The sequence below is a fragment of the Patagioenas fasciata genome, chromosome 27 (assembly GCF_037038585.1).
Source record: "Patagioenas fasciata isolate bPatFas1 chromosome 27, bPatFas1.hap1, whole genome shotgun sequence".
Lineage (NCBI taxonomy): Eukaryota > Metazoa > Chordata > Aves > Columbiformes > Columbidae > Patagioenas > Patagioenas fasciata.
In genome coordinates this window covers 3,386,663-3,411,062 of record NC_092546.1, presented here as the reverse complement: position 1 = coordinate 3,411,062, position 24,400 = coordinate 3,386,663, and the positions used below count along the sequence as shown (strand labels likewise).

At 51.6% G+C, this 24,400-nt stretch overlaps 1 protein-coding gene across 12 annotated transcripts in view; it reads left to right on the top strand.

The window, feature by feature from the left end:
* PTPRS (protein tyrosine phosphatase receptor type S) overlaps window positions 1-24,400 on the top strand; it is a 149,996-nt gene that overhangs the window by 21,290 nt on the left and 104,306 nt on the right. The window contains exon 1 of one of the 12 annotated variants that reach the window (XM_071799707.1): window positions 1,393-1,530. The exons of the other annotated variants lie outside the window; for them this stretch is intronic. The gene's annotated coding sequence lies outside the window, so the exon portion shown is untranslated. Of the gene's footprint in view, window positions 1-1,392; window positions 1,531-24,400 lie in introns of those variants that run through there. 12 annotated transcript variants of the gene reach the window in all.

Sequence of the window (24,400 nt, the reverse complement as noted above, 5' to 3'; positions counted from 1 at the left end):
TCCCAGATGACCGAGGGTTTTCAACCCCGAGCTTTCAGGGAAAAAAAAAAAAAAGGCAAAATATCTATGTGAAGAAAAAAGAAAATTAGAAAATAGCCAAATGGGGAGGGAAGGAATTTTGTTGTGATATTTTTTTGGGGGGTTTTGTTTGGTTCCAAGCTTGTTGGTATGATTTGGAAAAGAGCGAGTACAGCGTGTTTTGTTTGTGCCCGGAGATAACAGAGCTGCTCTGAAATCCTATATAGAGTCAATGCAAAGGCGCCTATGTAGCAATCGTGATATCCTAATCGCTCTCTGAAGAAACCCTTTTGTTGCACACCCCCTCTCGCCTTTCTCTTCTCTGTCCTCTCTCGCTGCGTTTATGTCTTATTTAAACTATAAAGTCCTCAGGCTAGGAATTACCTTCTCTCTTTACAGATGGCTGCAAGAGCTTTGCACGTCTGTGGAGCTCCATGAAAAATAAATGAGAAGGTTGTGGCTTTTGTTGTTGCCTTTTCTGCCTTCTTTTTTTTTCTTTTCAAAGTGTTTGGAGGTGAGAGTTTATCTGATGGGGGAGCCAAGCCCAAGGTGGCAGGGACCTGCTGAGAACTGTTGGGTTTTGCATTGCCAAAAATCTTTAGGTGGGATATTAGCCAAGCGCCATCGGGACCACTCGAACCCCCCCATGGCCGGGGGTTTGTACTCTCGATGAGTTTTGGGGGCTCTGGGGGGCCCTGAGTCCTGCTTGGGTGGGATGTGCTGAGGGAAGAGCTCAGCTGCGCTGCCTCAGTTTCCCCTCCGGGCAGGAGAGGCTGAGTTAATGCTGGGGGGAGCTTTTGCCTTTGATTTTGGGGAGTCCTGTGAGGACAGGGCTACGTCTGAGGGGACCCCAAAGGGACCACATGGACCGTGAAGGACCAGGCAGGACTCCACGCCCAGCCTTGGGGGTGCCCTGAGTGATCAGGCTGGGCAGGGGGACCCCAAAGGTTCAACTCCAGAGTCACCGCGAAGGACGCGGTACCGCCGGGGGTCTGTGAGGGACCCGGAGGGGGATCTGTGAGGGCCCCGCCGAGGGGTCTGAGGGGGATGTGTGAGGGACCCGCCAAGGGGTCTGAGGGGGATTTGTGATGGACCCGGAGCGGGATCTGTGAGGGACCCGTTGAGGGGTGTGAGGGGGATCTGTGAGGGACCCACTGAGGGGTCTGAGGGGGATCTGTGAGGGACCCGCCGAGGGGTCTGAGGGGAATTTGTGATGGACCCGGAGGGGGATCTGTGAGGGACCCGCCGAGGGTCTGTGAGAGACCAGGAGGGGGATCTGTGAGGGGCCCTCCGGTCCGCGGCGCCTCCCCCGCCCCGGGCCCCTCGCCCCCTCGGGCCCGCTGCCCCCTGAGCTCCCCCGCTCGCCCGGGCCCCGCCCCGGCCCCGCCTCTCTCCGCCGGGCCTCGCCGGGCTGCTCGGCGGGGTCGCGGCGCCCGTGGGCCCGGAGGCGCCGGGGCCGCCGTGCCGAGGGCGGCGCGGGTGGGACGGCCGGTCCGCTCCCCTCCCCTCCCGGTAAGTGCCCGTTCCGCGCCCGTCCCCGGGGGGTTCTCCCGCTGCAGCCCCTCCGCGGAGCCGAAACGAGACTCGGTTTGATTTTAAAATAGTATTTTTGTCTCTCGTTTTGAAGAAGAGGAGCCGACCCTCCCCTGGTAGCGCCGGCCAGCGCGGCCGGGGGGTGATGGCGAGTCCTGCCGGCCTCTTGGCTCCCGCTGAGGGATAAACCTTAAAATTCCCCTTTTTGCCCAAATCTTCTTGGCCGGGTGTGATCTGTCGAGCGGTGGGGAACCCCCCGACCCCTTCTCCCCTCTAATTCTTCAGCGTTTTGCTGCAAAACAAGAGACAAAGTGTTAAAAACCGTGCCCAGCATCCCCCATTCATGCTGGAGCGCTCGCCTGTGGTACAGAGGGCCGGCTCTCCCGCTCACCCTGTTCTCCAAATTACCCCTTTTATTGTATTTTTGGTTTTCCATACTGGAAATACCGTTTATTTGTTAATGAATAAAAGGCAGCCCGGGTCTGCAGCGCGATGCTTGGGGCAGGACTCGGGCTTTGAGCGTTTGAGTAACGTAGAAAATGCATTCACTGTAAACATTGCACAACTTCTGTGCTCGGTTCCCAGGATTAAAATATAACTCGCTTTCTCCGTTTTACATGACGTGCTTGGTAGCTGTTATACTACTGCTCAAGCTTAAGATGTAGATTTGTCTAAAAGATATAATTTTAGAAACATAAGAGGGGGGAAAGCTCCATTTTGTTGCGGGAGCTGTGTAGCTTGAACTTTTCTGAGAAATGGCCGTGTTTTATCCCTTTATGATTTCTTTCTCACTCTGGCAAAGGCAAAACACTTTTCTGCTGCAGGTAAGTTTTACGTCAAGGCTCTAACTTTGAATTCGCAGCAGCTGGTCTGACTCGAGGCGATTAACAGAACACTTGAAATTAAATTTAAATTTATATTGTTCGTTGGCGGAGAACTCTCCCGCAGTTAAGGGAAAAAATGTAAAGATTAAGCCGATCATTACTATATATGAAAAGCAGTTTCAAACATTAACATTATGGTTCCCCTCTTAAAAAAAAAAGCGAGGATTCTCCAGCCTGTGCTTTGTGTAGCTGCGTCTTGCTCTCCTTTCATCTCCCTTTTCCTGAAAACGTCACTTAGCGGAGGAGAAATCACAAATTCAGGCGCGCTGGGATTGCCACACACGGAACAGACGAACATCTGCTGGGAAGAAGAGGTTTTCTGAGAATAACAAACCACCTGCACTGAGAAATTTTACTTCTCTCATAAGCAGCTCCGCGTTGGGTGTCTGTGATTCAGCGCTGGTCCGTCTGGCTGCAGAGGTGCTTGGCAGCCCTGGTGTTTTACAAGGCTAATCTTTATTTACAGCCTTACACTGTTGGTTGGGCTTTGTTGTTGTTTTGTTTGTTTGTTTGCTTTTAGTTTTTTGTTTAGTTTGGGGTTTATTTCACCAAAATGGAGGAAGTGAAAAACGTGCATTTGAGCTAATCAAGCTCTTTTAGCAGTTCCTTCATGATTTGCGTTTTGTGTAACATAAGGAGCGTCTGGAGTTGATTGGTGCCTCCCTCTCGTTGGCTGTGGGGGTGTGTGTTGGGATTTGGGCTCCAGGATGGTGGGTCAGGCTGGTTCAGACCCAGTTAAACGAGGTGGTTCCACACTGGGGAGGAGGGATCTGCACAGGATGGCAGCTCAGGGCTGCGCTTCCCTCCTTTTATCCCTGGAGTAAAAGCCACAACGCTCATCGTCCTTTCATGTTGTTCCTCCAAGAACCTGCCAAGTAGAAGGGAAGGTGTATTTTATCATCTGGGGAGCGTGTCATTGATCCTGGTGCAGAGGAAGGTACATTCACCTCCAGGAGAAGCACAAACGCTTGTTCCAAATCCTTCTGCCGGTCAGGGTAGAAATGAGGGTTGGGGCAACGTCGAGGCTCCTGCTCCGCATCCTCCTCCTGCAGCCAGAAGGCAAAGCAGTGGTTTTTCAAAGGCGTTGAAACCAGAGAAGGCCCAATTATGCTTTTGACTTGGAAGAGAGACATATCATTTTTTTGGGGGAGGTGAAGGTACCAAAATAAACCTTCTGAAGGTTCAGTGTGCAGACAGAGAGTGAATTTAGTATCAGGTACTAAATTCCTGCAGAGGTGACAGTTGCAGCAGGTATATGAGGAAATCCCTCATTACCCTGCAGAGCTGGAAAAGCAGGATATGGTGTTTTATTATGTTTCTTAACCTTGATCACAGTGAGTTTCAAGCACCCTCTTTACCCTCGCTGTTGAATCTGGCCTGTGGGTACAGATTCTTGTACGGCACAGCTATTTCACTAGATTTAATCTCTAAGGAGCGTGCCAGAAAAACAGCCTTGGGGAACTGGCAATCTGCTGGCTTCCTTGTGTGTGAAACGGGGATAGCGATGCATAACTCCTTTCTGTGAAGTGTTGTAGGGTCGACCAGTGGAAAGTGCTGAAGTGCCACGTTGTTCGGCCAAAAAGAGCCGAGGCAGAAGGGAGGCTCGTCCAGCTCCCACAGCAGTAAGGCCAGGAATAGACCCGCTATCTCTGATTCCTGCTCGAGCGTCCCCGTTTGTTGCATGTGAGTATGGGCCAAAAAAGAACAGCAGTGCTGGCATCACCCGGCCATGTCTAAAGGAGAAAATTGAGCTTGCGCGATCACATCTTGGTACCTTTTCTGGGGCTGCCCCGTGGTGCAAGGTGTGGGAGTGACAGGTTGTGAGACACCGCTCTGCAAAACGCTGGGTTGAAGCCACTTTACTCATTTCACGCTGGCTCCCATGCAGCCCTCCTGTAGTAACAGCTTTGTAGATGCCGCTCACCTGGGCTGAATTTGTAAACCAGACACCTGGAGATGAAAGGCTCTGGATCCCATTTCCAAGCCATCCTCTGCCTTCGGTTTGAAGAGGTTTTGAACCCCACCAATACTTTTATTCCCATGCAAGGCTTTGCTGCTGGGCTCGGCGGAGGTTGTGGCACATCCCGTGGCATCAGGGAAGCGTAATCTTGTTACACTTGAATTTATTTCATGCTGTGTTTGCCTGCGTGTAGAATGAACTGGTAAAATTAGGGCCTGCGGAAGGTGTGAGACACCGTGTTTGTTCAAATGCTGACGGTGGGAAAACATCTGTTAGAAGCTCTCTTTGAAGGAGTAGCTGCCTTTCCAGAATTATTTTGTAGGAGTAATAACTGTTGTGGTGGGTGAAACCTGAATCAGGAGGCACCTGGGGGATGTTACAGCTGGGAACGTGCACAGGCTGATGCAGGATGGAGATCTATCAAACTGAGCCCTGCAACACCTTTATTTTCCCCATGCATCTTATGTCATTTCCAAAGTGGCTGCCGCCTTAATTTTGCATGAGCTCATGTGTGCTTGGGTGAGCTTGGGTTTCTCAAGAAGCTGCTCTGCCCTTCCTTTCTATTTACGGATAACTTTTTAATGGGTTTATAAGGGTGTGTTTCAATTTCTCCATGTACCGATTAGTGCTCTCGTTAGCACTTTGTGTGTCGCAAAAATTTGTTATTAAAATCTGGTTTTATTCAAGTGAGGAAGCCACACGGTGCTTGGTTTCAGCATCAGCTCCCCAATCACGGGATGACTTACCTGCTAATTCTGACTTGCTCTCTTATTTACAATAACCCGCCTGTTGCAGTGAAGGGAATTGAGGCCGGCCCCCTGTTTATGGTAATTCTTAAATAGTTCATTTGGGCGTAATGCCTCTTTTTGCAGTTGATTCTCTATTACAAACAGATTTTCTGATAATGGCACCTGCGCCATTCAGATGGGATCATTATTATAATAGCAGCAAGTATTGTTGCAGAATCAGTATGTGGAATTTATGGAGGATCATTATAATGACAGAAGTAATACCATAAATAAAATGATGCTGTAGCAGCAGCGCTAAACTCGGGTGTAATAGGGAAAATGGTCAAAATTCCCTCAAACCTCAGCACCTGGAGCTGTCTGAGGATTTGTCCCCTCGGTGCAGGGATACTCGGGGTTTGGGATGCAGGAGAGATGCTCTTCCCCTAAAAAATCAGGGAAACCATTAGCTGGAGCTATTTCAAAAGCCAGCAGGGGAAATTGTTGCAAGTAATCAGTTTTAGAAGCAAGGCGCTGCTCTCCTTGAGCAGGGTGCTGGGTTTTGCTCTGGGGCTGGTTCCGTTAACACTGGTTTTGGTTTTTGGGATGAGTTTCGGATGGGGGTTGAGACTGTCAGCTGCCCAGCGGACTTGGCGGAGGAGGCTGGTGTCAATAACATGGCCCAATATCGGAAGAAATAGTACCAAACTCCTACAAACAGAAGAAAACGGGAAAAAATCGTAAAAAATCAGTGCATCTGAGAAGTTACTGAGGGTGTGGAGTGGAGATTATCCCCCCTCCACTCTTTTTTCCGTGAACAAATCCCTGGAGATGGGTGTGTTGTCTTAAAGGCTGGTCTTGCGGTCGGGTTTAGCAAATGCAGATAATCCAGATGGCTAATCTGGAGCGTGGTTTGGCTAGCAAAATCCTCCTGGCAGGCAGCGAGGAGGATGCCGGGAAGAGGTTTGCAACGCTTGTATTTAAACAAAGTCGCTGCTAATGCTGCTTCAGCCGTCGTGTGGACAGAGCACAGATGTCTTGCTTGGGTTTTGATTGTGTTTTTTTTTCTTAATAAAATCCCTTTTATTTTCCATCAATGACCCCTGTTTTAAATCCCTGAACTGAGAGGGGGAATTGTAACCCCTCGGCGAGCTCAGCTGTGGTTTGAGTTTTGTCACCGTGTCCTTGTGAGGGATGCGATCCCTGTCTGGGTGCCCAGGGTGTGCAGTGGAAGATGCTCGTGCAGCAGCAGAAGATGCTCCCGTAGCTGCAGCAGGTGCTTGTGCAACAGTAGGATGCTCATGCAGCAGCATAAGATGCTTGTGCAATGGCAGGATGCTCGTGCAACAGCAGCAGAAGATGCTCATGCAACAGCAGCAGGATGCTCATGCAACAGCAGGATGCTCGTGCGGCTGCAAAAGATGCTCGTGCAACAACAGAAGATGCTCATGCAGCTGCAGAAGACGCTCGTGCAACAGCAGGATGACTCCTGCAGCTGCAGAAGACGCTCGTGCAACAGCAGAAGATGCTCGTGCAGCAGCAGGATGCTCGTGTAGCAGCAGAAGGATGCTCGGCCTGCGGTTCTTGCTCTTTGAACTCGCTTTTTTTTGCCCAGGGGCCCCGTCGGGACAGGGGCGATGGGGCGATTGCTTTTTGATGCTTGGCGCTGCCTTTGTCCATGGACATCTGGTGCCAGGATTGCTGCTGTCGGGGCTGGGGGTGGGCTGCGAGGCCGGGAATGTGATGGATTAGTGTGGTTGGAGAGCTGGGGGAGGGGACGGGTAGGGTTTCAGCTCTTGCTGCAGGTAAAGAGAGAATTTGGGGATTAGGGGCACTTTTCTGCAAGCTGCAAAGTGGGGAGGGTTCGGAGAGGGGGAAGGATTGGGAAGAAAATAGTCTCTGCAGTTTCCCCGAAGAAATGACATTTGTCTGCTCCGTAAGGCAGCACAAGGGAAATGTGTGTGCGGCCGGAGCAGGGGATGAAAACAATCCCCAGTAAATCTGGTGCCGGTCTGTCCCCCTGCTCTGGAACCCTTGGGAATCCCGGTTGCTTGCGCCTGGCCTCGGGGTCACTTGGTTTATTCCCTGCTGCTTCCTATGGATTCAATAACCTCTTTCTCGTCCCCAGAGATCAGCTTAAATTTAAACTTTATCCTTTACTTAAGGAAGCAAGCGCAGCCTCTCGCCGTGCTCTGTTACAGGATCTGGGTAGTTTGTGTGTCCCCGTCCATCCGTCTTTCCAGATGGCAGGAGGGGGATGTGCGGTATCTTTTGCCCCAATCTCCTCAGGTCGAGGAGTAGGAGAGAAAAAGCCTCCCCTGAGGGCAGCTATTTCAATTGCTGTAGCCTCCAAAGGGGAAAATGGTTGTTTTTCTTGGGGATGTCACTGGGATGCACCACACGGTCCTTCTGGGTTTGCCACCAGGAACAGGCCCAGATGGGAACCTCGAGGAACAACCACAGTGAAATCCAGTCTCCCACCAGTGCCGTGTTTGGGGATCAAATCCGCGTGTAAGAATAACAACACCTGCTGGCTTTGTCTCCTGGAAACGCTGCTGGGGGGCAGTCGGCTCCCTGGGGGGCACGTTTGGGCCTTTGATTCATGGGTTTGGGCTACGTGTGCACTCATGTGCCATAAACATGGGTTTTGTTCAGGGAGGGACATTCAGCCCTTTCCACCTGCCAGATGTGGACAATGTGCAGCAGAGATCCAGCCCTGGTTTTGTCTTGTAAAATAAGCCCTCATGGGCGATTTTTGTTTTTTTTTTTTCCCCTTTCCAGCAGAAATTGAGAAAATTTGAGGTGGAGACGAGCAGGAAATTCATGTGTAATAAAGGAACTTTATGAGGGAGGAGCTGCAAAACATGAGAGAGACCTAAGGGGGTTTGGACGGGGAGATGTTTTTGTCTTTCCTTGTGTTGCCGTAGCCATAACACCAAAGCTCTTGAACCGCCTTTGGAATTTTGATTTCTTCTCCGTGTTGAGCAAAGTGGTGGCCAAGGGCCATGGCAATGCGGCAAGTCTTGCGTCTGCAAGGTTTCTGAAGTCACAGCCTTAAAACACTGCTCTGGAAAAAGAAAGAGAATGAAAAAGAAGGGATAAAGTTACAAATACCATCCTGAAAATGTGTTTGTTTGAACTTTTAGGAGAAAAATTTGTGGGATGGGGAGCAGAGGGAAGAGCTCGCTGTGAAAAGGTGAGCGGGGAAGTGAACAGCTGTGGTGCTCCGTGAAATGGGAGCTGCTTGAATTCAAAAGATTATTTCACTGAGCAAGACCTGGTGTGTGCGCTGGGGCTGAAGCTGCAGCCCTGAGCATGCAAGCAGGGGGAAAACCTGCAGAAATTGAGGTTACTCCAGGCTTCCCAGGGGGGTGAGTCCTGCTGGAGATGTGTCCCAGGATGGCTCTGGTCTCCCCAGTGCCAATATTGCAGTGTTGTACAGGTCCTGTTCTCCTTGGGATGCTCTCATGCCATCCATGTACTTAGTGCCTTGAGTCCATGTCAAGGAGCAAAACTTGGTTGTTTGCCACCGTTTCTCCAGCGTTGATGGATTTGGTGTCCTGGATGCTGCGGGACATCGCAGACTGGCGCTTCTCTGTGGTCGGGCTGATCCCATCCTGCTTCAAGTGCTCTGCCGAGCGGCAGTGGCTGGAAATAGGAACCAAACTTCACCCAGACAGGTGATTCTGAAGCGTTTCCCTTTGGGTGCTGCCAGTGTGCGGAACCAAATGAAACACCACTGCCTCCGGTTTGATGGCTGCAGCACCGGAGGGGACGGAATCATCACCAGGACCTGTTTCTCTTGCCATGGAGCATCGCACGAAGCACCGAGCGCTGTGTTCCTCACAGCAAACCTCGGCTTGGCGGCGCCTTCCGGAACGATGTCCCGAAATGAGTGATGAACCTGCGCTGAGCTTCACGCGCCGCCTGACAAGGTGCGAACGTGTAAATCGCACCAGCGAATGATTTAGCCTCAGGTAGAGTCGTGATTCAGAATGAATTTCTGTCCCTTGTGCCGGCACTGGAGTAACTACGTGCTATAAACCAGGAAGAGATCGCGACAGCCTGTGTGGATTGCACAGGGCTGGACTGGGGGACACGTGGCCGTACCCCGCTGTGTCCCTGGTCTCGATGTGCCAGTGTACGTTTGATATTGGTCCCTCTTTGTCTCTGGGCAACTCATCCAAATCTGCGTCTGTCCCCATGCGGGGAGCCACACGGTTTCCATTAGGCTTAATAGGGAAGATGAGTGACATGTTGCAAGTGGCTTTAGGTTTTATGCAAAGCCAATGATGCTTAAACCAGCTGGTGGATTTGAGGTTTTCCAGCAAGTTTTATTGGGCAAAAATTTCCCTTGGAGGGTGTCTGGGTTCTGGTGGAGATGAAGGCGATGGGGCCAGTGGAGCCTCACACCTTGTTGCCCCCTTGGGGAATTGATTTTCTTCCCTTCTTCTTTAAGGGAAAAATGGCAAAATGCTGAGGAAGGCCCCGTTTTCCTTGTGCTGAGGAATGAACGTGAATATTAAAACATTTGGGGATTTATTTTCAGGATGAATTTGGCTTCTTGGCTGGCTTAGCTTTCCTGGAATAGCTTTGGAAATGCAAATTTAGGGAAGTACATAGAAAAGCCGATGTGTGGCCCTTGCTCTGCTGGTTTCATGGGATTTGCTTCCTCGGGGAGCTCATCCGGAGCTTCACGGGGCTCCTGATGCTGCCTCGTGCTCAGGGCTTGGTTGGTTCTCACAATACAGAGGTCAGAGGTACCGGAAGAGGGGTGAACCCCAAAGACTCCATCACTGTTCGAGGATTCAACCGAACAGATGTGACATGGAATCCTTAAATCTACTTGTATTAATTTCACTGTTCCGACCCCTAGATATTAAAACATATCTGTAATTTTTAGAGAAAAATAGGCATTTGCTGTTCTTTGCTGGCTACGACGCGCCGTTTTGCGGATAGCCAAATAAAATCCTTGGTTCAAAGTGTTTCAGCAATGTCTTAAAGTTTATGGAGCATTTAACAAACTTTTTTAGTGCGCAATAATTTATAGTGCCAGCAAACAGCCCGGTGTCACATCTGAGTCTCCTCTCGCTTAATGGCACCGTGTTTAGTGCTTCTCAGTTTATCTCGGTGGCTTCTGAGTGCAGGGCTTTTTCTTTCCTTGTTTTTTTATTCCCCAGAAAAACTCGAAAAGACAGATAATAAATACCGGCTTAGGGCCTACAATTCAAGCAGAGTTGTTGAATTTATCTTTAAAGAAAAATAATAATCGCGGTGAGTCAAGTGACGTTGGCCACACCTGGAGTGTTGTGTTCAGTTCTGGGCCCCTCAGCTCAGGAAAGAGATTGAAGTGCTGGAGCGGGTCCAGAGAAGAGCAACAAGACTGGGGAAGGGACTGGAACACAAGCCCTATGGGGAGAGGCTGAGGGAGCTGGGCTTGTTCAGTCTGGAGAAGAGGAGGCTTAGAGCTGAGCTCAGCACTCTCTAGAACGACCTGAAGGGCAGTTCTAGCCAGGGGGGATTGGGCTCTTCTCCCAGGCAGTCAGCAATAGGACAAGGGGGCATGGGCTTCAACTCTGCCAGGGGAAATTGAGGCTGGAGATGAGAAAGCAATTCTGTGCAGAGAGAGTGGTCAGCATTGGAATGGCTGCCCAGGGAGGTGCTGGACTCACCGGCCCTGGAGGTTTTGAAACTGAGATTGGCCACGGCACTTAGTGCCATGATCTGGTCAATGGGCTGGAGTTGGACCAAGGCTTGGACTGGATGAGCTCTGAGGGCTTTTCCAACCCAGTCCATTCTGTGATTCCCGGCACAGGTCCCTGCTGAGCCCAGAACTGAAATCTGCTCTTGTTGGAGGCAAAGAGACTTTTACCCTCAACTCTTAGAAACCCTGATGATTTTTCTATAGAGGCAGGAGCTGCTCTGTGTCTCACACCGGGCCGGGCCATGCAACCGGATGAGGAGATGCGGTCGAGCCGGAGCCATTGGCACAATTGACATGAGGCTGTGAGTTTGGGACCGTTTGCCCAGATTTTGGGTTTTGTTCCTTCTCTGACCTGAAGAGGAGTTTCGAGGAGTTCTGCAGGGACTTTCCTCTGCCTCCTACTAAATATGAATTAAATAGGTGTAAAAACTCACTAACAATGTCTGGATAATGCATCATAAACTGTCTTGTTTACTTTATTGTAGATTTAATTATGATAATGCTTATACATATAATTACGTCCACACGCAAGATCTATTCGGTAGTAACGGCTTTATAGAACGTTATAAATAATGGAACGTGAGCGGTACCAAGGGCTCCCTGTAGCATCTTCTATCATAGCCCAACCGAAGGTGGGAAGTCGCCTGTTCCGTGTGAATTACAGCCGGTTGGGGTTGTTGAGGTTGAGCTGTTTGGAGGCGCTGGGTTGTGTGTGGTGCTGGGGGTGATTTTCATCGCGCCGCCTGCATTTCAGCCTTAGTTTGCTTTGGAAATTTCCTGTGGAGTGGAAGACGGCTTAAAATGTCTTATTAATGTAGATGGGATCTGTCGTCGGCAGCAAGCGGTGAATTGGTATATGGGAGAGGCGTGTAAACAGATTTGAAAGCAAAACAACCTGTGTGTTATTAAAAAACAAGCTAATGTGCAGCGATATAATATGAGGAAATTCCATTTCGAGTTGTGAGCGACAAACCTTTCGCACGTTCCTCCCCTGATTTATATAATTGCCGAATCGCCTTGATGGAATTACAGCTCTGCATTACACGATGGATGATCAATCAAAATAAACGGTGTTTACCCCTTCGCTGCAGCGTGTGGATGAAACAAGATGCGTGATAGTGTGAATTATTCCCGAACGCTGGTATTCGCACCGAGTTTCGGGTGTGATTTGGGATCTGATATCTGCGTGAACCTGACCTCACCTTGGAGGCTCCGGCATCGCGCTGGCTCACACAGGGGCTGCAGCGACTTGTTTTGAATGTGCTGCGTGTAGGAACAGTTCTGCCTAAATATGCAGTGGGCTTGTTTGTTGAAATAGCATCGCAAATCAAACCGCAGCAAGGAGGCAAAAGGTGCCAACACCCCAGCTCTTTGTAAGGCTTGGAGGTTGAAATTCTGCCTTTCTAGGCGAGCTTGAAGCTGATGGGGTCTGATATTTAATAGGCTGCTCCCCGCCTCATTTGCTGCACGAGTTATTTGCGTTTTAGTCTATGACTTTAGAAGAATTGTCTTAGCCATGTGTGCTGTTGTCAAAACCCGTTCTCTGAGGGGTTGCTGGAGGGGAATTGAAACCAGTCTTTGTAGCGAGCCATAGCATAATATATAAGTGGTTAATGTTTGTATTTAAATAGATGAGTTTTGCAGGAGAGGATGTTTCCCATAGCACAGAGCACAGTTCTATCCTTCACTGGGCCTTTCGCTGTTGCTCACCCCCATTTTCGCCCCATTTCCCTAAGGGCAGCGGTTTTTTCGGGTGCTTATCGAGCCTGGTGTTGGTTTAAATGGCTTCCGTGCTTCGCAGACCCGGGGCTGTGCAGACGCCGCGTCCCTTCTCTTGCTTTTCTCCGCCAGCAAAACCTGCCAGATTCTGATGAAAAGGAGATAAAATGGAGGGACCGGAGCTGCAGAAACGCGCCCCGGCTCTTAGTGCTTTGTGCGGCGTCTCCGTCTCCAGCTGGGGTTTGTTTTTGGGTCGTTTTCCTGCAGAAAGGCGACTCTCCCCACGGCTTCTCCCCAGAGAATCCTGCTCCGCTCCCTCCTCGCCTCGCTGTGAGGGGATCACAGCTGCTGAGTAAACGTTAAGATAATAGTGTTATTACGGAGTAATTATACCGCGAGTTATTGAATTAAAAGTGATGAGACCGGCTGGAATGCTGGATGGGGAGCGGAGGGAGAGGCCGGTGGGAGCGCGGGGAAGGTGGAGAGAAGAGAAAACCTCATAAATTTCCTCTTGTCGAGAGCCCCTCGCTGCCGGGACCGCGAGTGAATGAAAGGGAAGCTCAAAGAGCTAATAAATAAACCATTTCCCTGCGAATAGAGGGTATAATTAGAAAGCGTGGCCCTGTGGTTTTGTGTCTGCCCCGGGGTAGGATCTGCTCGGCGCTGCGCCGCGGCGATAAACCCGGGAGACAATGCGGAGATGCTGTCACGCAGTTGTTCCCTTTGGAGGAGGGAGATGCATTGTTCCTCTCCTTTGCTAAAAAAGTAATAAATAATGGAAGCTTTACGTTGCAAAACTTCAATAACCGGCTATACCCTGAAGCTTCTCCATCAGTGACTCTGGCTTAGCTGGCGTTTTTCTTTCTCTATATTTTCCTGGAGGGAGGGTGGTTTTCAGTGTAGACCTTAGAAGACTTACCTAGAAATTTACCATCCCTCATTCCCCTCCTCCTGTGGCACTGGTGTCACTGTGCTTGGTTTGCTGATTGATGGTGCGCTGGCTTTTGGTTTGTCCTCACTGGGGGCTGTCTCTGCCCTGGATGATCCCACCAGCTGTGGTGTATTGGACATGGAGCCTCCATACTTGCAAGTGCAAACCTCTAAAAGTTGACCCAAAAGTTGGATAAACTGAGGTTTGCACTTGAGCTCCATCCTTCCCTTATTGCCACAGGGATCCCTCATGAGCTTGGACAAACTGCTGCCTCCTCTGGTCCTTCCGTTCTTCATTGTTGGGATGGGGATAATGGGCGCGATGGCAGATGCACAGAACGTTGTGCAATCATGCAGAATCGTAGAATCACAGGAGGTTTTGGGTTGAAGGGACCTTAAAGCTCCAGCTCCCCCAGTGCCACCCCTGCCATGACAGGGACATCTTCACCAGCTCAGGTTGCTCAGAGCCCCGTCCATCGTGGCCTGGGATGTCTCCAGGGATGGTTCATCCACCACCTCTCTGGGTACCTGGGCCAGGCTCTCCCCACCCTCAGGGCCAACAATTTCTTCCTTGTGACCAAGGATGCAGCTGTGGAAAGCCAGGGGAGCATCGACAGCCCCGCAGTCGCAGGGAGCAGAAGGAGAAGGGGGTGCCTGCGCGCTCTCTTGGAGTCTGCACTGTCTTTCATAGCCACAGCTTAAAACCACCAATAAATGACTGTGTCGTTTCTCTCCTGACAGCAGATGTGTCACCGGGCTGCCAGGGGTCAGGAGTTGGTGCCCGCGGGGCAGAGCCGTGGGCTGGCAGAGCCCGGGATACGCTGCTGCTGTTTGTGATAATCAGGGGATCTCTAAAGAGCAGAGACAATCACTGGTAATGAAGGTCTGGGGGAGGAGGGTGCGTTTTGCTGCTGTTCAGCCTCAGAGTATCTTGGGTGGCTCTGGATGAAAGGAGGGATGATGCACCCGTATCTAAATAGGAAGGGTCCCCCCACGCGGGCGTTTGAAGCTGAAGTAATTATTTCTGAGAAGCGCCTTGGTAGGTGCTGGAGAGATGTGGAGTGTTTACCTTACCTTACAATCTAAAAAGCCCTAATAAAATACACAACAGGAGTATTAACAATGAAACTATTTTGAGGATTATTAAGCTATTATAAAAAGAATGGAAGAAAATCTGCCTGGCATTATGTTCTGTGCCACTAGATATTTAAATTAATGCCTTCCCTATAGCAGCTCCTTCAGAAATCTCAAGGCACTTGAACATCTTTAGTGAATTAGATGCTTGATGTTGTTAAACAGCTCTTCATTCTCTGTTGGTGCAGCACGGGGGGAAACTGAGGCAGGATGGTTTGGCCGTGGAAGTGGTGAAGTGGGCATGGGTTCCTGTGGTTTCCATGGCCCTTTGGCATGAGGAATGGTGGAAAATGTCCTTTTCCAGCAGCACTGGAACCCGGGGATGCTGAACCGTGTTTCTTTCCTCTTGCCCATCTCCTTTTGCCGCTATAGGGCAGAGCCACGTTGTGGGCACTAAGAAAACCCATATAGTTTTGCCTTTTGCCTCATTGATGCCGTTAAGCGTTTCCAGCGCTGCCCCTGCCCGTCTCGGGGAAGCCCATAAACCCTGATATGATGTTATTTACTTGTAAAAGGCAATTTGTAAAGATCTGTCTGGGGGCTGCTGTCACCATATCCATGGGATTTATTTCCCGTTTATTTACAGTTTGTGCTCATGTATGTGCGGTTCTTCTTTCCCGTTATAATCGGAATTTGATTGTCCCTTGGACTTTTCTGTCACTTGCAGTGTCAGCTGCGCGGGTCCCAGGGCCGCCTGTCTCACACGGGTTGATATTTTATTATTTTATTTTATTATTTTATTTTATTTTACTGAGGATGGAGAGGAAGAACTGTAGGCATTATATCGACCTTGATCTTGACATTTGCTTCAGGAGGAGAGAGAAGGGCCTGGAGCCTCCTGTGCAGCTCCCTGAACACAAACCTTTCCCTTCCTTGCTTCCCTTGGTCTGGCTGCTGGGTGATTTGCCCCGACCTCTTTTATTTGCCACAGAGTCCTTGACAAACCTCCATTTCCCATCCCCTTTCCAGACTTGGTTCGCTTTTGAAGGTGGCGAAATATAGACAAGCGAAGGATGGGAGACAGCAACTCCGGGGCAACCCGGGCCCCTCAGGTCAGACAGCAGGTGCTTTTTTACTGCAATTACCCCTACCCGGGGCTCCCTGTGCTGCATAGGAGCTGGAATTATGTGCTGCTTGCTCCCTGCAAAGAGGGAGGATGGCGGTATCGACCGAGCATCACTAGAGCAGGAGCACGCGTGCTCCGGCTGCGCTTTCCCAATGACCTCGGACCGCGGCTGGGTCGGGTAAGGGCACAGCGGCCAGGCTGTTGGGGGGATGAAGCTATTATTCACATGAGCAAATCCCCCCCTGCACCACTAAGATTGTGTGTTAAATTCTTGGCTTTAGATTTGGGTTAATAAACGAAGGATTTCCTGGTTTTGCACAGCGCACAAGTTGTTTGGTTCAGGGGTAGGTGGCCAGTTTTAAGGAGTGATTTCTCCCTGGTCTCCGCAATCCGCTTGTGGTGGGGTTTAGGGACTCTTCTTGCTTTACTTGTCCTTACTAGGTCAATACCTGGAAATAATAATTTAAAAATAAGGTTTAAGGCTCTGATGCCTTAAATATCTTTAATTGCCAAAGCCTGACGTATGCTCAAGATTTCTACTTGCTGTCACTCACAATGATCCCACACAAAATCAAGACTCAACTCTTCTCCGTGCTGGACATCCTTGGTGGGACACAACTCTGCCTCGAAGGGAAAAGCCACTGGGAATAACTGGGAATAACTCCTGGATCTTCAGCATCAAGTGCGAACCCTCATGCGTTGAGCAAAGCTTGAAACACATCCCAGCACATCCGCAGCCCTGGGGACATCTGAGGCTGTTGTGGTCGCTGCTTGCTCAGGGGACGTTTCTTCAAGGAACAGTTGAGAAAAGGGACCTGAGCTGGTGCAGCCGTTGGGTACGCGGAGGAACGCGCCGGAGATATTGTGAATAAACCAAAATCAAATAGGAGAGCTGGTAGTGGAGCTCTTTGAAAATTGTTCAAAGGGACGCTGTCAATGTGAAACTCCTATTTATGTTTTTTCTTCCTCCTCCTTTCTTTTGTTGATAAAATCTTGGAAGTGGGAGGATTTACAAAAATGCCTGTGTTTTTAAGCTGCTTCTTCAGACACCTTTTTTCCCTTGTAAATATTGTGTAAGAGGCCGGAATGAAAAACACAGAAAACAAACATGGAAAAGTCCTCATCGGACCCTTCCTCTAATGACTTCAGAACCTGAAAATCAGCTTTGTTGTTGGATGTGTTGTAACTGTATCCCCACGGCTCATCTGGTCCTGCCTCCTGGAGCTTCGCTGGACCCATCAGCCTCTGCCTGGGAAGGATTTGGACAGCTGAAATAATCCTGAAGGAAGAGGAGCATCCTCATCCTCCCCGTGCTGGAGGAGCTTTCAAACCTCCCCATGTTGGACCCCACCAGGGCATCTCTGAGGATGGTGCTGAGGACCGAGAGGGCCGCCGGCACTCCAGGCGATCACAGTGAGTTTTCAAGATGTTTTCTGCCGCCGGGCTCGGCGCTTCAAGCAATAACAGTGAGTTTTCAGGAGGTTTTCTGCCGCTGGACTCGGCAGCATCAGCACTAGGGTGGCATGAGGGGTGTCCAGACCCGGCACATGGAGCCAAGGGGAGCCGAGGAGACTGTATTTACTGAACTTAGCACCGAAAACTCTGTGCGTGCTGCTTTTTTCTCCTTCAAGGTGGCTTCCTTGTTACTGGGAGGCTGTAAGGGCTGAGCAATCTCAGGAGAAGGTTCTGTCAGAGTAGCCTTAAATCTTCATGCAAATTACAAGTGATGGCAAAACTTAAGGGGTCCCTTTGCTTTTCACTCACTGCTCAGCTCATGGGAGCTCTATATGTACTTTGGATTCTGGGTGATGCTCGAACAAGCTCACGCTAAAGCCGTACCAGCCCTGAGTTTGCAAGGAGCAGTTTCTTAAATCAAAGTAAGTGGTTTTTATTGGGAATTTGCATTGATTCGGCTGAAACGTTTGCAAAGGAGCAGGTGAACGGAGGCCAGGGGATGGCAGAACGTTCCTCGTGGCCGTGTGGCTTCGTGCTGGCAGGTGATAAACCGAGCGGCACAGCGGGCGGAGAGGAGGAGCGGGTGCCGAAGGGCATAATTACAGGGAAGGATGTGGAAAGCAGGGCCCTGGAAGGCAAAACGATCTGCCCAAGGACGTGGGGTGATGGGGCTGGAGCTCAGCAGCTCCGTCTTGTGCAGAACGCGGTGTCCAGGCCGGTGCTCCTGCCGGGAAGTGGTTTTGGGGTGTGTTGCCAGGACCTTTACCTTGATTCTTCAGGCTGTAGCAAAAACCGTCAAGGCCTGGAGGACTTGAGTTCAGATGACTGGGCGAACGTCTCTGCCTGGAAGCTATGGAAAGCAGTACTTGCAGTCCTGTTTGAACTTGTTAGTTGACAAGTTAAAAGGTTGTTTTGACCCTTCAGGATATTTAAAAATATATATATATTTATTTCACTTTCCTTCTCCCAGTTTTATGAGAGGGCTGAGCCAAGAGCTTTGTGTTTGGCAGTAGGAGTGTAATTACAGCAAGTCCGGGCGAGTGATTCTCCCCCAGCGCTGTTTCATCGTTGGTTTTTACTTCTCTTTTCTCCCATGTTATTGCTCTCACTCCTCCGCCTCCCCACGCACATGCGGCACCGCCACAGCCGCGGGACCCCCTCCCACCCAGACCCCCACCAGGAACCATCCGGTTTTGCTGGGGGATGCGGCCCTTGGGCTCAGGAAGCAGATGAAGCAGATGGGAGCTGGGAGGGAGCAGCGGCCGGCGGGGTCCCCTGCCAGCCCCCCTGAGCTATCGCTGGGCTGGATGGGGCCCAGTGCAGCTGCAGTGGCTGGGGGGCCAGGCCTGGCTCCTGACCCGTGTCTGTGCAGGCCTGGTGGGCAGGACCCTGGGGAGACCACACCTGGAATCTTGTGTCCAGTTGTGGCCCCTCAGTTCCAGAAGGACAGGGAACTGCTGGAGAGAGTCCAGCGCAGCCACCAAGATGCTGAAGGGAGTGGAGCATCTCCCGTGGGAGGAAAGGCTGAGGGAGCTGGGGCTCTGGAGCTGGACAAGAGGAGACTGAGGGGGGACTCATTCATGGGGATCAATATGGAAAGGGGCAGTGTCAGGAGGATGGAGCCAGGCTCTGCTGGGTGACAACCAGTGACAGGACAAGGGGCAATGGGTGCAAACTGGAACACAGGAGGTTCCACTGAAATTTGAGAAGAAACTTGTTCCCGGTGAGGGTGGCAGAGCCTGGCCCAGGCTGCCCAGGGAGGTTGTGGAGTCTCCTTCTCTGCAGACATTCAAACCCGCCTGGACACCTTCCTGTGGAACCTCAGCTGGGTGTTCCTGCTCCATGGGGGGATTGCACTGGATGAGCTTCCCAGGTCCCTTCCAACCCCTGACATTCTGGGATTCTGTGTGACCCAGGCATGGGGAGCTCTTGCTTGGCTTGTTTGGCTGGTTTTGGGTTGCCTCTCGCCCCTTGCAAAGTGCCATAGCCCTGCGGAGGCTGTACTGCCTCAGCCTCTGCGTGTCCTCTGTGTCTCAGGAGCACGGGGACATCGGGGCCCAGCGTGGACACTTTTAGGATTCAGGATGCTGGGCCGTCTCGTCTAGAACGTGCTTTTGCCAAGAAAGGTTGGAGCAGGTGATCCATATGATCCCTTGGAGCTGGTATTCCGTGATTCTGTGATCTTGCTCTGGGCAGCTGTGGATCTGGTTATAGAGTCATAGAATTGTTTTGGTTGGAACACACCCTCAGGATCATCGAATCCAACCATAACCCAACACTAGCACTAACCCATGTCCCTAAAAACCTCCTCTAAACACCGTTTAAACCCCTCCAGCTATGGCAACCCCACCACTGCCCTGGGCAGCCTGTTCCAGTGCTCGACAGCCCTTTGGGGAAGAATTTTTTCCTAATATCCAATATCCTAATATCCGATTATACACAGGTGCTGGGCACTGTGAGTCCCGCTGCCATGCTGTGTGTTTTTTTGGGGGTGAAAAAGGCACATCCTCTGTCTGAAGGTGTGTACTTTGGGTTTCCTTTGGGGTGGCTGCCGTTGACCCACCGGAGCGTGTGTTCAACCCAGATGAGCGTGTGAGCAGAACGGGGAGGGTCAGGTACTTCTGCCTCATAGAATGGCTGGAAATGGTTCTAAGCGTTCTGCTTCTCCTGGGGCCGGACCAGAGCCAGGGCTCTTGTTGTCATCCAGGACAAGCCGGTGTCTTTGTGGTCCAGTACTCCCCTGTGCACGTGTGCCTTTGCATCTCATCTGGAACGCTGGATTTATCCCGGAATAAACTGGATGCAGCCTCGGCTTGGTTCTGTTGGAAGAGCAATGATCGTCAAAGTCCCCTTAATTCTCAATTAGCCTGTCTGCCCAAGGTTTTAAAATTGGTTAGATAAACTGCAGTAAAAGTTAAACTTGAATTAACCTTTCCTTGCATGGGCCATCCCTTGGAGCCCCAACTGCAGCAGAGCAGCGCTGGGTGCGGAGCACAGTGTTCCCATTGGGGTGGCCCCTTTTTGGGGTCAAAGCGGGTGCTTTTGGGTGCGTTCCCCGTGCAGGCCGCCCATGGCAGGGGTGCTGCTCCTCTCCCCACGGCACAGCCCCGCGGGAGCTGACCCTTGGCACGGGGCTGCGTGCCGGGGTATTTTTAGAGGAGATAAGAGCGATGGCAGGAGAGAGGGCTCCGTTCCAGGGAGCTCTGACTCTTTAATTATGTTTTTGGTCTAGAAAATTACACGGTTCCTAGAGCATAAATAGAGAACGTATGGAAGGTAATTGCACCTCTGGGTGCAGATGAGTTGGTTGCAGGCTGGGGTGGGAGGGAGAATCCGGCTCCTTGAGGCATTGTCCTCATTGTCCTGCTGCCCCTGAGCCCCCCAGCGCACCCCCAGTCCCCTGAGCTGTTAGTCCCAGCACTTTGGGGGCATTTTCCTTTAAACCTGTGCCTGGGGGTGTCTCCCTGGGCCGGGTTTAGTGGGAGTCTGTCCCCAGCTCAGGCCAGTGCGTGCCCCAACCCGCCTTTGGGGAAGAAATAGATTGAACATGTGTTTTCCTGCTTGTCCCTTCCACCTCGCCCAGGAGCGGGTGACACGCAAGGAGCGCCTCGATTTTTCTCTGCATTTTCTTTTTCCTCAACGCAGCACTGATTTCGATGTGTAATCCAGAGGCGTGGGGCACCGGGCTCTGCATCCCTCCCTGCTGCGCGCTGCCAAAACCGATGCTCTTATTGTGCAGCAGAAAGAGCAAAAGCGGGAGCTTTTTCTTTTAAGTGCCTGTTTTATATGGACGAGCCTGATTTTTGGTGAATCCTTTTCTTTTAGAGAATGCGTTCCATTAAAAAAGCACCCAAAGCCCTGCGTTGGCGGTGATTTTCTGCATGGCTCCCTCTCCCTCCCCTCCTGGGAAGCGTGAGCGGTTTGGACGGAGGATCCTGCAAAGCCGCACGTGCCCAGGACGGCGAGGGGCAGAACTGTGGATGCGCCGGGCGCTGCCGAGCGTGACCCATCTTGCAGAGCCAAATATCTGCAGCAACAAGAGCAGAAACGTTTGTTGGGTGCAGAAACGTGAGCGAGGGCCTGGGGGTGACCCTGTTCTGTTCTTCGCTAATAGAGTCAAGGATATTTCTCAGGGGGGACCTTGTTGTCCATGCGCCTCCCTCCCAATCCCCGGGGTACTGATGAGTTTGGGATGTAGAGCCTGGATTCAAGGCGAGTCCTGCAAACTCTTTGTTAAGAGGAAAAATCAAAGGTCTTAATGATGGGGGAAACCTGACAACTGGTGCTGGGAGATAGGAGAGGGACTGGAGAAAACAGCTGGGCTTGGGCAAGGGAATTTGGGCTATAGTCTCAAATCCCCCCCCAGCTGCAGTTTGTGAAGCAGTTTTGCTGTTTTCCCCCCATCTCCCTCCTTGAGTTTAACCCTCCACTCGGCCAAATGCTGGAGATGTGGGATTTTCACCCCCCATCACCTCCTTCCTCGCGGTTCCCAGTATAAATACATGGAGCAAAGCCGCCAGCTCTGTTTATTGAACACAAATAGAAGATAAAATAGTGGAAAACTAATTTTTTCATGCTCATTGGTGGGAAAGATTAAAATTATGCAAATCCTCGGCAGCGAGCTTGGTGCAGAGATAAGGGGATGTTCAAGTCGGCTGGCTGCCTGCTAATTCACTCATTGAAAAAGAAATGAGCAGGAAAGCTGTGTTCAGCGGCCCCGGCCCCTCACGGCGCTGGGGTTTCTCTGCTGTGCTGGGAGGAAGCTGAACAAAAGGAAACCTTTTTTTGGAGGCGTGCAGGATCCGTGCGAGATGCTCACCCTGAAATCATGTTTGCTGACGAGCTCCGGGATGCAGCAGCGAGACCTTGTCCAGCCTGTTTTGACCTCCAGTTTGCAATGACCTGAAAAGCCCTGAAATCCTTCCTTTTTTCCCCCAAGTTTGACGATTCTGGGGTAAATTGGGTGAATTCTGTAATCTTGATCCCCCCAGTTGGAGTCTGCAAGCAGAGCAGGGCTGAGATTTGAGTGGGAAACCACCAAAGACAAGCGATGCTGATGCTCAGGTGCTTTTGTGGCTCTTTGGGGGCTGTAGGAGACAAAGTGGGGGTGAGCATGGGGTTCACACAAAGGGTTGTGCCAGGCAGGGGAAGGGCAGGTTCATCAGGACCAGGCTTTACCCCGCGATCCCAGCGCTGCCGTCCATGAACCGGTGCCCATCCCCGCTGGAGATGCCTGCTTTGAGCTGGAAAAGCGAGTCTTGAAATTCCCCATATGGGCACGTTAATTAATTTTCACAAAGCAACAGTGCCGTGGGGGTTTTCCCGGGATGAAAGGCCTGTGTGTGTGTCCGTGAAGGATCGGGGTATGCGCAGATGTGCTTGCGGTCAGGAAAAAGCGAATGCAGAGTGGTGTCTGAATCCAGGTCTCTGACTCAGCCTCGTGCTTTGGCTGGAGGAAACTTAACTCCTTTAGGCCGAACCGAGCCTGTAGTGCCTACGAGCATTAGCTGGCGATCTCCTCTCCCAGAGGGAGGTTTGGGTGGATAGAGGGTCTTTCCCCATCATGCTGCACAGTTTGCCCAGTGCTGGCTCTGTTGCCATTTGGCCCATGCATTTATTTCTTGAAATCTCTCAGGATAGTGCTGGTGTGCGATGCCCAGCATGGGGGAGACCGGTACCCCCTGCAAACCAAACCCCGCAAAGCAGCTCAAACCGCTGCCCATGCAAAGACACCCATGAAACGCCAACGGCCGCTTGTCGCGCGCCCGGTGCCAGCGTGTGTTTCTGGAAGGGTTTGCCTGCCTTCCTGCCCAATCAATATTTATTCACAAATCTATTTGTTTGCCTTTGTCGCTGCAAACTCTTGCGGGTTGGTTTTCTTTCATTGTCTGCGTGCGTTGCTTTGTTCCCCTTGTGTGTTTTTGGCGGCGGGCGCTGGCGAGAGGGGCTGCGCAGCTTCGCTGGCTCCGGCCGCTCCAGCTGCCGCTCCCCGCGGGGCTTTGCGGCTGCTTTGTGCGGAGGGACCGGCCGGCGGCTCCTCCGCCCGGGCACGTCTGGCTCCCCGCACCCCCCTGGGCCAGAGGTGCCGATGCTGCCGCGTTGGGAAGGGTTGAGCTTTGCGGGTGGTGTTTTTCCATGAGCGGATCATGCAGGGTGTGGGGGAGATCAGCTGCCACACGAGCTGCGGCGATGGTATCGATGGACCTGCGCCTTAGGTGTTCCTTCATCTCCATGGCCGTAGCCAAAGCTGTTGCTGGTTGATGGGCAGGATGGGAGCGTTCTAGGGGTGCTGAGGATCCCCCTGTTTGCCGGAGGAGCTGGGATGGGTTTGTGCTGCGCCGGGGCAGAGCGTGCGCCTACCTGAGTGTTTCCCTCCAGGCCTGCGATCAGCCTAAAGTTTCACCATCACCGCCAACCTTCCCCTTCATTTCTTTTTCCATTTTACTGGGAGCGAAACAAATAATGGCTCGTGCTTCCCCCTCCCTGCAGCCGCTCTGGTGCTTCTGCCTCCATCCCCACTCATTCCTGACCACCCGGGCCCATCCGACTGCGGTTTGTTTGCCGTCCCGCCCCTGCTCTCGCGTTCTCGCTGGTTTATTTGCGCTGTCGTAGCGCTCGACGTATGGACGGGGACCGTGGATGCAGCACCTCTCCTTTGCTTCCAGCTGGCCTGGCTCCAGCTGTTTGCAGAGCTCTTTACACCTGCTAAAAGCCGCGTGTGATGGAGACGGTGCCCGATGGCAGCGCAGCCTGTGCTGCGGCTTAGGAGCTGCAGCTGGAATCTAAAAGGGTTTTTTAGCAGCTGATCGAGGACCTGTGGTGCTCCAGAGCACCTTGGGCACGGGGAGAACGTCACCTCCTCTTTGGGTTGTCTGCAGAGCCCCGTAGCTGGAATATTATTTAGCTCCCCCCAGCCAAATCATGCGAAGCTAAATTGAGCTGTGGCAGGCCAAAGTGTGAAGCGTATTATTAGGAACAGGGAGCTCTTGTTCCACAGCTGCTGCTGCCGTTGGTAATTAATGTTTGAGGAATTGCAGATCTTCATTAGGAGAACAATTAGATTAACGAGAGAACCCGAGCTGAGGCTGGAGTGGGAATGGGGTAAGGGGGAGGCTTTAAAAACCAAATAAACCAAATAAAATCTCTCTCTGGAGATGCTCTGGGAGGTGTCTGGGAGGGGATCCATCCCTTCTGCCCAAGCAGGGACAGACAGCAGCGTGGGGGACACGTGGTGGGGTCATTATGGAGAGGAAAGAAGCGATCCATGGTTGT